We start from the raw sequence: 10065 nt of genomic DNA on the forward strand, positions 1-10065 counted from the left end.
AATGGTATTTTTCAGAGAACTAGAATGCAAAATTTCATAATATGTATGGAAATACAAAAAAAAAAAACCTCAAATAGCCAAAGTAGTCTTGACAAAGGAGAATAGAACCGGAGGAATCAACCTGCCTGACTTCAGACTATACTACAAAGCTACAATCATCAAGACACTATGGTACTGGCACAAAGACAGAAATACAGATCAATGGAACAAAATAGAAAGCCCAGAGATAAATCCACGCACCTATGGACACCTTATCTTTGACAAAGGAGGCAAGAATATACAATGGAGAAAAGACAATCTCTTCAAGTGGTGCTTGGAAAACTGGTCAACCACTTGTAAAAGAATGAAACTAGAACACTTTCTAACACCATACACAAAAATAAACTCAAAATGGATTAAAGATCTAAATGTAAGACCAGAAACTAAAAAACTCCTAGAGTAAAACATAGGCAAAACACTCTCTGACATAAATCACAGCAGGATCCTCTAGGACCCACCTCCCAGAGTAATGGAAATAAAAGCAAAAATAAACAAATGGGACCTAATTAAACTTAAAAGTTTTGCATAGTGAAGGAAACTATAAGCAAGGTGAAAAGATAGCCTTCCGAATGGGAGAGAATAATAGCAAACGAAGCAACCGATAAAGAATTAATCTCAAAAATATACAGGCAGCTCCTGCAGCTGAATTCCAGAAAAAAAACTGGCCCAATCAAAAAATGGGCCAAATAACTAAACAGACATTTCTCCGAAGAAGACATACAGATGGCCAACAAACACGTGAAAAGATGCTCAGCATCACTCATTACCAGAGAAATGCAAATCAAAACCACAATGAGGTACCATTTCATGCCAGTCAGAATGGCTGCTATCCAAACGTCTACAAGCAATGCTGGAAAGGGTGTGGAGAAAAGGGAACCCTCTTACACTGTTGGTGGGAATGCAAACTAATACAGCCACTATGGAGAACAGTGTGGAGATTCCTTAAAAAACTGGAACTAGAACTGCCATACGACACAGCAATCCCACTGCTGGGCATACACACCAAGGAAACCAGAACTGAAAGAGACACGTGTACCCCAATGTTCATCTCAGGACTGTTTACAATAGCCAGGACATGGAAGCAACCTAGATGTCCATCAGCAGACGAATGGATAAGAAAGCTGAGGTACATATATACACAATGGAATATCACTCAGCCAATAAAAAGAATGCATTTGAATCAGTTCTAATGAGGTGGATGAAACTGGAGCCTATTATACAGAGTGAAGTAAGCCAGAAAGAAAAACACTAATACAGTATATTAATGCATATATATGGAATTTAGAAAGATGGTAACGATAATCCTGTATGTGAGACAGCAAAAGAGACACAGATGTAAAGAACAGTCTTTCTTTACAGTCCGACTCTGTGGGAGAAGGCGAGGGTGGGATGATTTGAGAGAGTAGCACTGAAGCATGTATATTACCATATGTGAAACAGATCGCCAGTCCAGGTTCGATGCATGAGACAGGGTGCTCAGGGCTGGCGCACTGGGATGACCCTGAGGAATGGGATGGGGAGGGAGGTGGGAGTGGGGTTCAGGATGGGGAACACATGTACGCCCATGGCTGATTCATGTCAATGTATAGCAAAAACCACTACAATATTGTAAAGTAATTCGCCTCCAATTAAAATAAATAATTTATTTTTTAAAAAAAGGAAAGATGTCCCTAAAGGTCAGGAGAAAGGGCTGAGAGGAGAGAAGGGAGAAGTAGGTCAGATGGAGCAGAGCCTTGAGGGCTGTGGTGAGGCATTTGGAATTTACTCAGAGAGAACGGCAAAATCACTAAAGAATTTAAGATAAGAGTAAGATAAGAGAGCCTGATTTAATGTTTTAAAGATGGCCCTTGCCATGTACATGATGGGACTCAGGGAGGAGGAGCAGAAGAGTCAGGCAAAGAGGTTTTTGCAACTGAGCAGGTGAGTGCCACAGGTGACCTGGATGCAGAGGTGGGGTTTAGAGGTGGGCGCCAATTTGGAGGTGGAGCCAAGAGAATTTGTTGATGGATTGGATATGTGGACAGAGGGCGAAGGCAAGTTGAGAATGTCTTGCCCAGATTTGAGGCTCAAGCCCCTGGATAGAAGGTGGTGCCAGTAACTGAGGTGAGGAAGGCTAGGGTGGAAGGAAGATATCTCCCAGCAGGAGATCAAAATTTTTGGCTCTGGTCATGTAGAGTTGTGAGATGCTTATTAGACACCCAAGGGGTGATGGCAGACTTGCAGTTGGGCCTGAGTGCTACCTGGCTTAGAGAAACCTTCAGGAATCGTTGGCGTGTGTGAAGTCATAAGCTGGGTGGAGATTATTCATAGACAGTGTGAGGATGAAGGAAAGGAGAGAGAAGGAAAGAGAAACAAAGGCCCAGGACTGAGCCTTACCTGTACCATCGCTTACCTGCTGGTCAGAGAGAAAGCACAAGGCAGTGAAGGAGCCGTGAGTCAGAGCAGAGGAAAACTGGAAGAATGTGGTGTCTAGAAAGGCAGGATAAGAGAGTGCTTCGAGAAGAAAAGCAGTTAACTGTGCTCAGTGCCCCTGGAAGTCATCAATCAAGCAAAGTATCTAAATTATGTGCTATGCTTAGTCACTCAGTCGTGTCCGACTCTTTGTGACCCCATGGACTGTAGCCCACCAGGCTTCCCTGTCCACGGGGATTCTCCAGGCAACAATTCTGGAGTGGGTTGCCATACCCTCTTCCAGGGGATCTTTCCAACCCAAAAATCAATCCAGGGTCTTCTACATTGCAGGTGGAGGTCTTGTACATTGCAGGTGTATTCTTTACCAGCTGAGCTACCCGGGAAGCCCATCTAAAATGTATTTGATGGTAAACACTAACCCTGCAGGTTTTCAGGAATATACTTATCACATGAACAGAAACAACCTTTTCTCAGATGGCTTTTTTAATAATAAGCAAATTTTATTTAATTAACTTTTTGAAATTAGTAAATTTAATTTCATTTGTGTAAAGAGATCTGATTAGCGTCAGAGTCCGCCTGATTGCCATGAGTTAGATAAGGTCTCAGTGTACAAGATCACTGCAGGACGTAGGGGTCTCCCTGGCCATCTCAGCTACAAGATGCTCCGCCCTATCTCATGTTTCTGTAATTACCGGATGACCATACCCAGGTCCCTTCCTCTTTATGTGCTTCCATTACTTATAATTCTAAAGTGAAGGGGGTTAGACCAAGTACCCTGTAAAGTTCCTTCTGTTTTAAGATGACTTGGATTCTATGACTCCACTTAGGGCCATTTATCCAGACCTCTTTTATTATTAAAATGTACTAACATCAATAAAAGGCTTTTTCGATGTTGTTGTTCCAAAAATTTGCCCAAGGCTAACATTGCCTGTGTTAACATGCAAAAGAATAGTTTTATTTCTGACTTTTCATTTCATGATTCTGGGCAAAGCAGAGTCAGTAGCAAGATGCAAAATCCCAAATTTCAAATTCCTAGTGCTTTTATGGCATCTTAAAGCCTGACTCATAAATTAAATTCTACTTTTTAAGGGTACACTATGACTAAGAATGCCTGAGATAAGAGTTCCAAGCCTTTTGAACACCCCCACATTTTGGCTGTATATTACTGGCAGACTTCAAGGCCTGAACTCTCTATAAAGAAGGTACACACTGAAAGCTATTTTTTCTGAGGCCCTTGCTCTCCCAAGAACCACAGCATGTGTGGGCTCCTCTTAGGAGTCTGATTAAGCATTATTTGATGAACCACACATGGCAAAAGGTAGACTAACTCTTGCAGTTCTGTAACAATCTTTTTTTTCAGGCTGCATTTCAGACCTCATGAATATTTCCAAACTGTCTTTAAAGAAAGGCTGCAGCAAATTGTAACGTAAGTCATACATACTGATAACAGAAAAATAGTTACTACAACAGGAAGTTAATAAATCACCTGCTGACCAATGTGCCATTGAAAATGTAGTTGCCAAAGGGTGAAGTGATGAAGGTTGTGTGTCATATCTTAACAGATTACCAGGCTGCTTTATCTTTCCTGATAGTCAAGACTACTTTCAGAGATAGGGTTCTTAAAGTAGCAAATGGAATTGAGCATTACTAGGAGTTTAATTCATGATTTAGAGACAGTGACTTATTTCATTTTTCACAATTTATGTTTTTAAATCCACCTTTTAATCCCATTCGTATATTTTTCAGCCCCTGGAGAAGGAAAAATTGAAGATTTGGCAGTTGATTTTTGGGATACATGGTCAATGGCTAGAAAACAGGAAGCCTTTTAAAGTATCAGTGAGTGAAGTGATCTAGCTGGCTGCTATGTACCCAGATCTCTAATAAATAGCTGAGAAAACAAGCAAACACACAAAGTATCATTACGTGCTAAGTGGATGCAGAAAATGACAAATGAAAAAAATTACAAAAGGTAATTTTTCCCCCCTAAAAAATGCAAAAAATCCCATATGGATGGAGACTCTTTTTCTATATAAAAATGCTCCCTTGTTGTTGATTCAGTATCATCAGGGAAATTCTGAGGGTGGAGAGAAACTCTACTGGGGCACGTGTTGAAAACTACTTAGCACAAGAGAGACCATTAAAAGGAACAATTTTTTATTTGGTTGAAAAAATACCAAAAAAACCTTCTTGTAGAAAAATCAACTGTATTGTTTAGACTTGTGAACATCACTCAACAACCACAAGAATAAAATGCCTATAGTAGATATTATACACACTGCAGAGGTTTTAATTTGGTGGAGATTTGTCTAGAGCAACCACCAAAGGCAAGATGGTCCTGTGGGACCTGAAGAGAATCTAGGTTCCTGAAAGGCCAGAGTGGGTGGGAGAGGCCAGAGGAAATAGTATGGAGAGCATGGCCAGGAGGCCATATCCCTTGGATTGCTAAGTGTGCTGGTTCTCAGGTGGTGCTAGTGGTAAAGAACCTGTCTGCCAATGCAGGAGACATAAGAGACTTGGGCTCAAACCCTGGGGCGGGAAGATCTCCTGGAGGAACAAATGGCAACCCACTCCAGTATTCTTGCCTGGAGAATCCCTTGGATAGAGTAGCCTTGTGGGGTATGGTCCATGGGGTCTCAAGGAGTTGAACACAACTAAAGCAAATTAGCATGCAGCACACGCACTGGTTAATTTTATCTGTTAGCTTGAAAGGGGATGCCCTTTCAAGGGAAGGGGATGCCCAGGTAGCTGGTGAAACATTATATCTGGGTGTGTTTGTGGAGGTGTTTCAGGAAGAGATCATCATTCTGTTCAGTAGACCAAGTAGAAAAGATCCACTCCCACCAATGAGGGCAGGTACCACCCAATCTCGAAGACTTTAATAGAATGGAAAAGGCAGAGGAAGACTTTATTCCTGCTCTCCTTCATCTCCTCCCACCCTGGGACTTCAGAGCTCCCAGTGCTCAGGCCTTTGGACTCAAACTGAATTATGCCACTGGCTTTCTCTGTTTTCCTGCTTGTATATTGGATCCCCTGATAAAGGGTTAGTGTGGAAGTCTTGTCCACCTGTTTTCTCGAGATTTGGGATGAAGACATTTTAAAAACATGTTTGGAATATTATCTCCGTGTATTATGGGGTACCTAACCCAAGATGGCTGTGTGGAGGAGGAGGACGCAGGAGAGGAAATCAGGAGAAGCTTCCAGAAGGAAGTGAGCCTTGAATAGGGTTTAGAAGGATATGTAGTCAGGCAAAGATGGGCTGGTCAAGGAAGACAAAACAGCGTGAGCAAAAGTACACAGACATGGAACTGTGTTGTGTTCAGGGAATAAGGCGTCTATGTCGAAGCCTAGTAGAAAACATCGAAGTCTTGAAGTCTTACTAGGATTACAGTTGCCTGCGAATGTGCTTAGTCATGTCCAATTCTTTGAGACCCTATGGACTATAGCCTGCCAGGCTCCTCTATTCATGGGATTCTCCAGGCAAGAATACTGGAGTGGTTGCCATTTCCTTCTTCACAGGATCTTTCCAACCCAGGGATCAAACCCGTGTCTCCTGCATTGGAGGTGGATTCTTTACCACTGTGCCACCTAGGATATTATAGTTACTTATTATTACTACTTAATAATATTATTGAGTAAATCACTTGATATTATTATTATATTTTATATTAAATAAGGTTATTATTATCACTTAATAATAATATTAAGTGATATTGCTTAATATTATCATTATCATTATTAATGATGTTATTACTTAATATTATCAGCTACTTGAATGAAGTCTTACAAATATTACAGGGATAGAGAGAGGCTGCTTAAACATCGCTCTCCATTAAACTTTCCACGGTGGGTGAGGTGAGAAGTGAGAGGACTTAGGAATAGCCTGAAATTTGCGTGTAGGTGGCCTGAGGACTGAAGCCGACTCATAGGCACATGCCCGTCAATGATGACTTGTATTAGGGGTCCCCAACCCCCGGACTGCAGACTAGTACCAGTCCATGGTCTGTTAAGAACTGGGCCACACAGCAGGAGGTGAGCGGTGGGTGAACAAGCGAAAGCCCCATCACTTACGTTACCACCTGAACCATCCCACCCCCCCACCCCCGTCCATCAAAATTTTTTCTTCCACAAAACAGGTCCCTGGGGCCAAAAAGATTGGGCACCACTGCCCTACATGGTGAGTGTCTATTTGTGTGTGTGCATTGGCTGGCCATCAATTTCACATGAAATTCAGAGTTCCTGTTTCACTTGAAAAATCAGATCTGGTAGTACAGGGCTTCTGCTGCTGCTGCTGCTGCTGCTAAGTTGCTTCAGTCATGTCCGACTCTGTGCAACCCCATAGACGGCAGCCAACTACCTCCACAAATAGCTAGAATGCAGCAGTGGATACTCAAGTTAGAAGAAGGTGTGAGACCTCAAGATTGCATGGTACCCTCTTCCCTCTGACCTGGCTCTTGTTGGTCATTTATTTGCCTAGTCCCTCCAGCATTTGAATATGTAATTCTGGGAATTTACTCAAAATTGGGTCGTCTTGGGCCAGTGAGAGAATCTCTGCCACCTCGGCCTGCCAGGGCTGCATGTCACTACAGCCACTGAAGCTCATCTTGTTGAGACTGAAAGACTGACACATGCCTGCTCCTTCTGGTCACCAGCTGCGGATTCACACTCTGGCACGAGTATGTCTGATTGGTGAGGCTGAGGCCACATGCTTATGCCTCAGCTGCAAAGGCAGCTGGGAAAAGGCATCTTGGCATTTGTAACTTCCTTGATGGCAGGTGGACTCTGCCTCCAGCAAGATTAATAAAATGTTTAAAAGCCGAGCAGCCAAATGAATGACAAATGTCCACCAGAATGGGGTTGGCCGTCTAATTGTGGCATGTTTACCAATGGGGTATATTGATGATTTCATGTCAAACACAAAATCTTTGCTTTGATACGTGTGTTAGTCATTCATTCGTGTTCAACTCTTTGCGACCCCATAGACTCCAACCCGCCAGGCTCCTCTGTCCATGAGATTCTCCAGGCAGGAATGCTGGAGTGGGTTGCCATTTCCTACTCCAGTTTGCTGTGATAGCATGGCATTATTTTATGTGCATTAGGAAAATACAGTACAGTTAAGACATCAAACAGCAAAGGACAGGAAAAGTTTATAAACAGTATGAAGTGTGACAATTTAAAGAAAAATGTAAACAGTAGTTAAGGTTTAATTACTTTAATCTATTTTAAGTAGTTAAAAATCTAAACAGTAGTTTGGATGATATTGGAAATAATAAAATTATTATTCAAATGACTGCATGTTTGGAAATTAGATAAATACAAATCTCTATATTTTGCCTTGTTCCAAGTAATGATGATGGTGATCATGATGATAAAATTGAGACTAATAATACAAAATTTTACATTTATTTAGCATTCTGGGTAAGACTCTGTTCTAAAAACTTTCCATTTGTTTGTTTCCTTACATATCATATCAACTTTATGAGATAATTACTATTATTTTCCCAATTTTACAGATAGGGGACTTAAGGCCCAAAAGGGTTAAACAATGGGAGTTTAGTCAGTAAACAGTCAAATGAGGATCTGGATTCAGGCCACTGCTGTCTACCTGATGACTGTGTGATTCAGGGTGGATGTGGATTCCTGCACAGTGATTGCACCAAAAAGCTGCGGAACTGATCTAGGATTTGGAGTCAGAAATTTGGGGATGAGTGCTTTTAGAGTACTCATGTTCATGCCAAAGAGACTGCTCAGCCTTGGCACTATTGATATTTTGAGCAAGTAGCTATTGTGTGTATGTGAGAAGCTGTCCTATGCATTTTAGGGCAGCATTTCAGGCTTTCCCCCACTAGATGCCAGTATATCTTCTTCAGCTGTGACAACCAAACATGTCTCCAGACACTGTCCAGTGTCCCCTGGAGGCAACATTGCCCCTAGTTGAGAACTCCTGGCCTAGAGAATTCTGAAGTCTGTCAGCGAGAAGCCTGGGAATAATGACCAACATGATGAAATGATGTGACTAAGTTGCCCTGGCATGTTTTTCCTGGGTATTCTTCCACAGTATCATGTCATTATTCGTTAATAGCAGGTGTGTCTCATTTCTCATATCAGAAACAAATACACAGTGCCAGCCTGTACCAGCTATTGGTTTTTAATTCAATAGGTGGTGAATCTTTAACTTTGTGGTTTACGTATAAAATGAACAACCAGCTTCTCATTTTCTAGAAGCCAGTGGCTGTACACTTGGCAAGAAATGACAAGTGAACTCAATCTTTTAAAATATTTAAGCCAGTTCCTGTTTCTTTCCTTGATTTGTTGTTTGGTCATGTCAAGAATTTGTGTGTGTGTGTGTGAGAGAGGGTGTTCTATGTAAAAATAGGATAGACTATAAATTAGGTCCATTCTCTGTAGTTGAATATGGTTGTTAGGATTTTCAGGACGATGATCAATACTACGTTCATGATGTAATCAGTTCAGTTCAGTTCAGTCGCTCAGTCGTGTCTGACTCTTTGCAACCCCATGAATCGCAGCACGCCAGGCCTCCCTGTCCATCACCAACTCCCAGAGTTCACCTAGACTCAACGTCCATCGAGTCAATGATGCCATCCAGCCGTCTCATCCTCTGTCGTCCCCTTCTCCTCCTGCCCCCAATCCCTCCCAGCCTCAGAGTCTTTTCCAATGAGTCAACTCTTTGCATCAGGTGGCCAAAGTAATAATACATTGTAAAACATTGAAGAGCTATGAAAGGACAAATCATCTCTCAGGTGGGGCTTTCTGGTCATTAAATCTTACTAGACACCAGAATCTAGCAATAGCATCATCTATGTGTCCGACTATCATCGTGTCTGACTCTTTGCGACCCCGTGGACTGTAGCCCACCATGCTCCTCCATCCATGGGATTCTCCAGGCAAGAATACTGGAGTGGGTTGCCATTTCCTTCTCTAAGCATCATCTAATTCTTTTTATTTTACTGTGCCTTGGCCTCCATGGCCTCTCCCATACCATTCTCTGCCAGCCAAAACCTTCCTTCCAATCCCTTCAGATCTATTCAAGCATCAAAGCCCAGCAAAAGTCACCTCCTCCATGATTGCCTCCAGAAGCTGTAATGAGAAGAGCCACTTCCTTCCCCTGGCCCCACATATTATCTTTTTCCCATCTTTGTATTCTTTATATTCCATCCAATTAAGTGAGGGACTAGCCTTCTAGTTCAGTCTTGCTACTTACCTCTTCTGTGCAGAAATAAGTGAGCTCAAATTAAAGCTGGCAGTTATTTCGGGATTGAGAAGGTTCATACATGACCATTCATATCAACAAATACTGTGGCTGCTTTATTTTTGAAGGTGGATCAGTTCATCCTGACACTCTCACCCCACTGGGTAGTATGTGTGCAGGGGGTAGGGTCTTAAATCTACCAGTTAAGATACTCTTCTTTAAAAAAATTAAAGTATAGTTGATTTATGATAGTGCTAATTTCAGGTATATATTACTCCTGATTTGGTCTCTTTCTGTTTAAATGCAGCCATCTGACACGGGCTACGGTTTATATTCAGTGACCCTCCACCTGGAATATTTCGTCTTCCTATTCCATTTCTCCTCAAGATATGCCAATAGGAACTAAA

This window comes from Bubalus bubalis, chromosome 15, assembly GCF_019923935.1.
Source record: "Bubalus bubalis isolate 160015118507 breed Murrah chromosome 15, NDDB_SH_1, whole genome shotgun sequence".
Taxonomy (NCBI): Eukaryota; Metazoa; Chordata; class Mammalia; order Artiodactyla; family Bovidae; genus Bubalus; species Bubalus bubalis.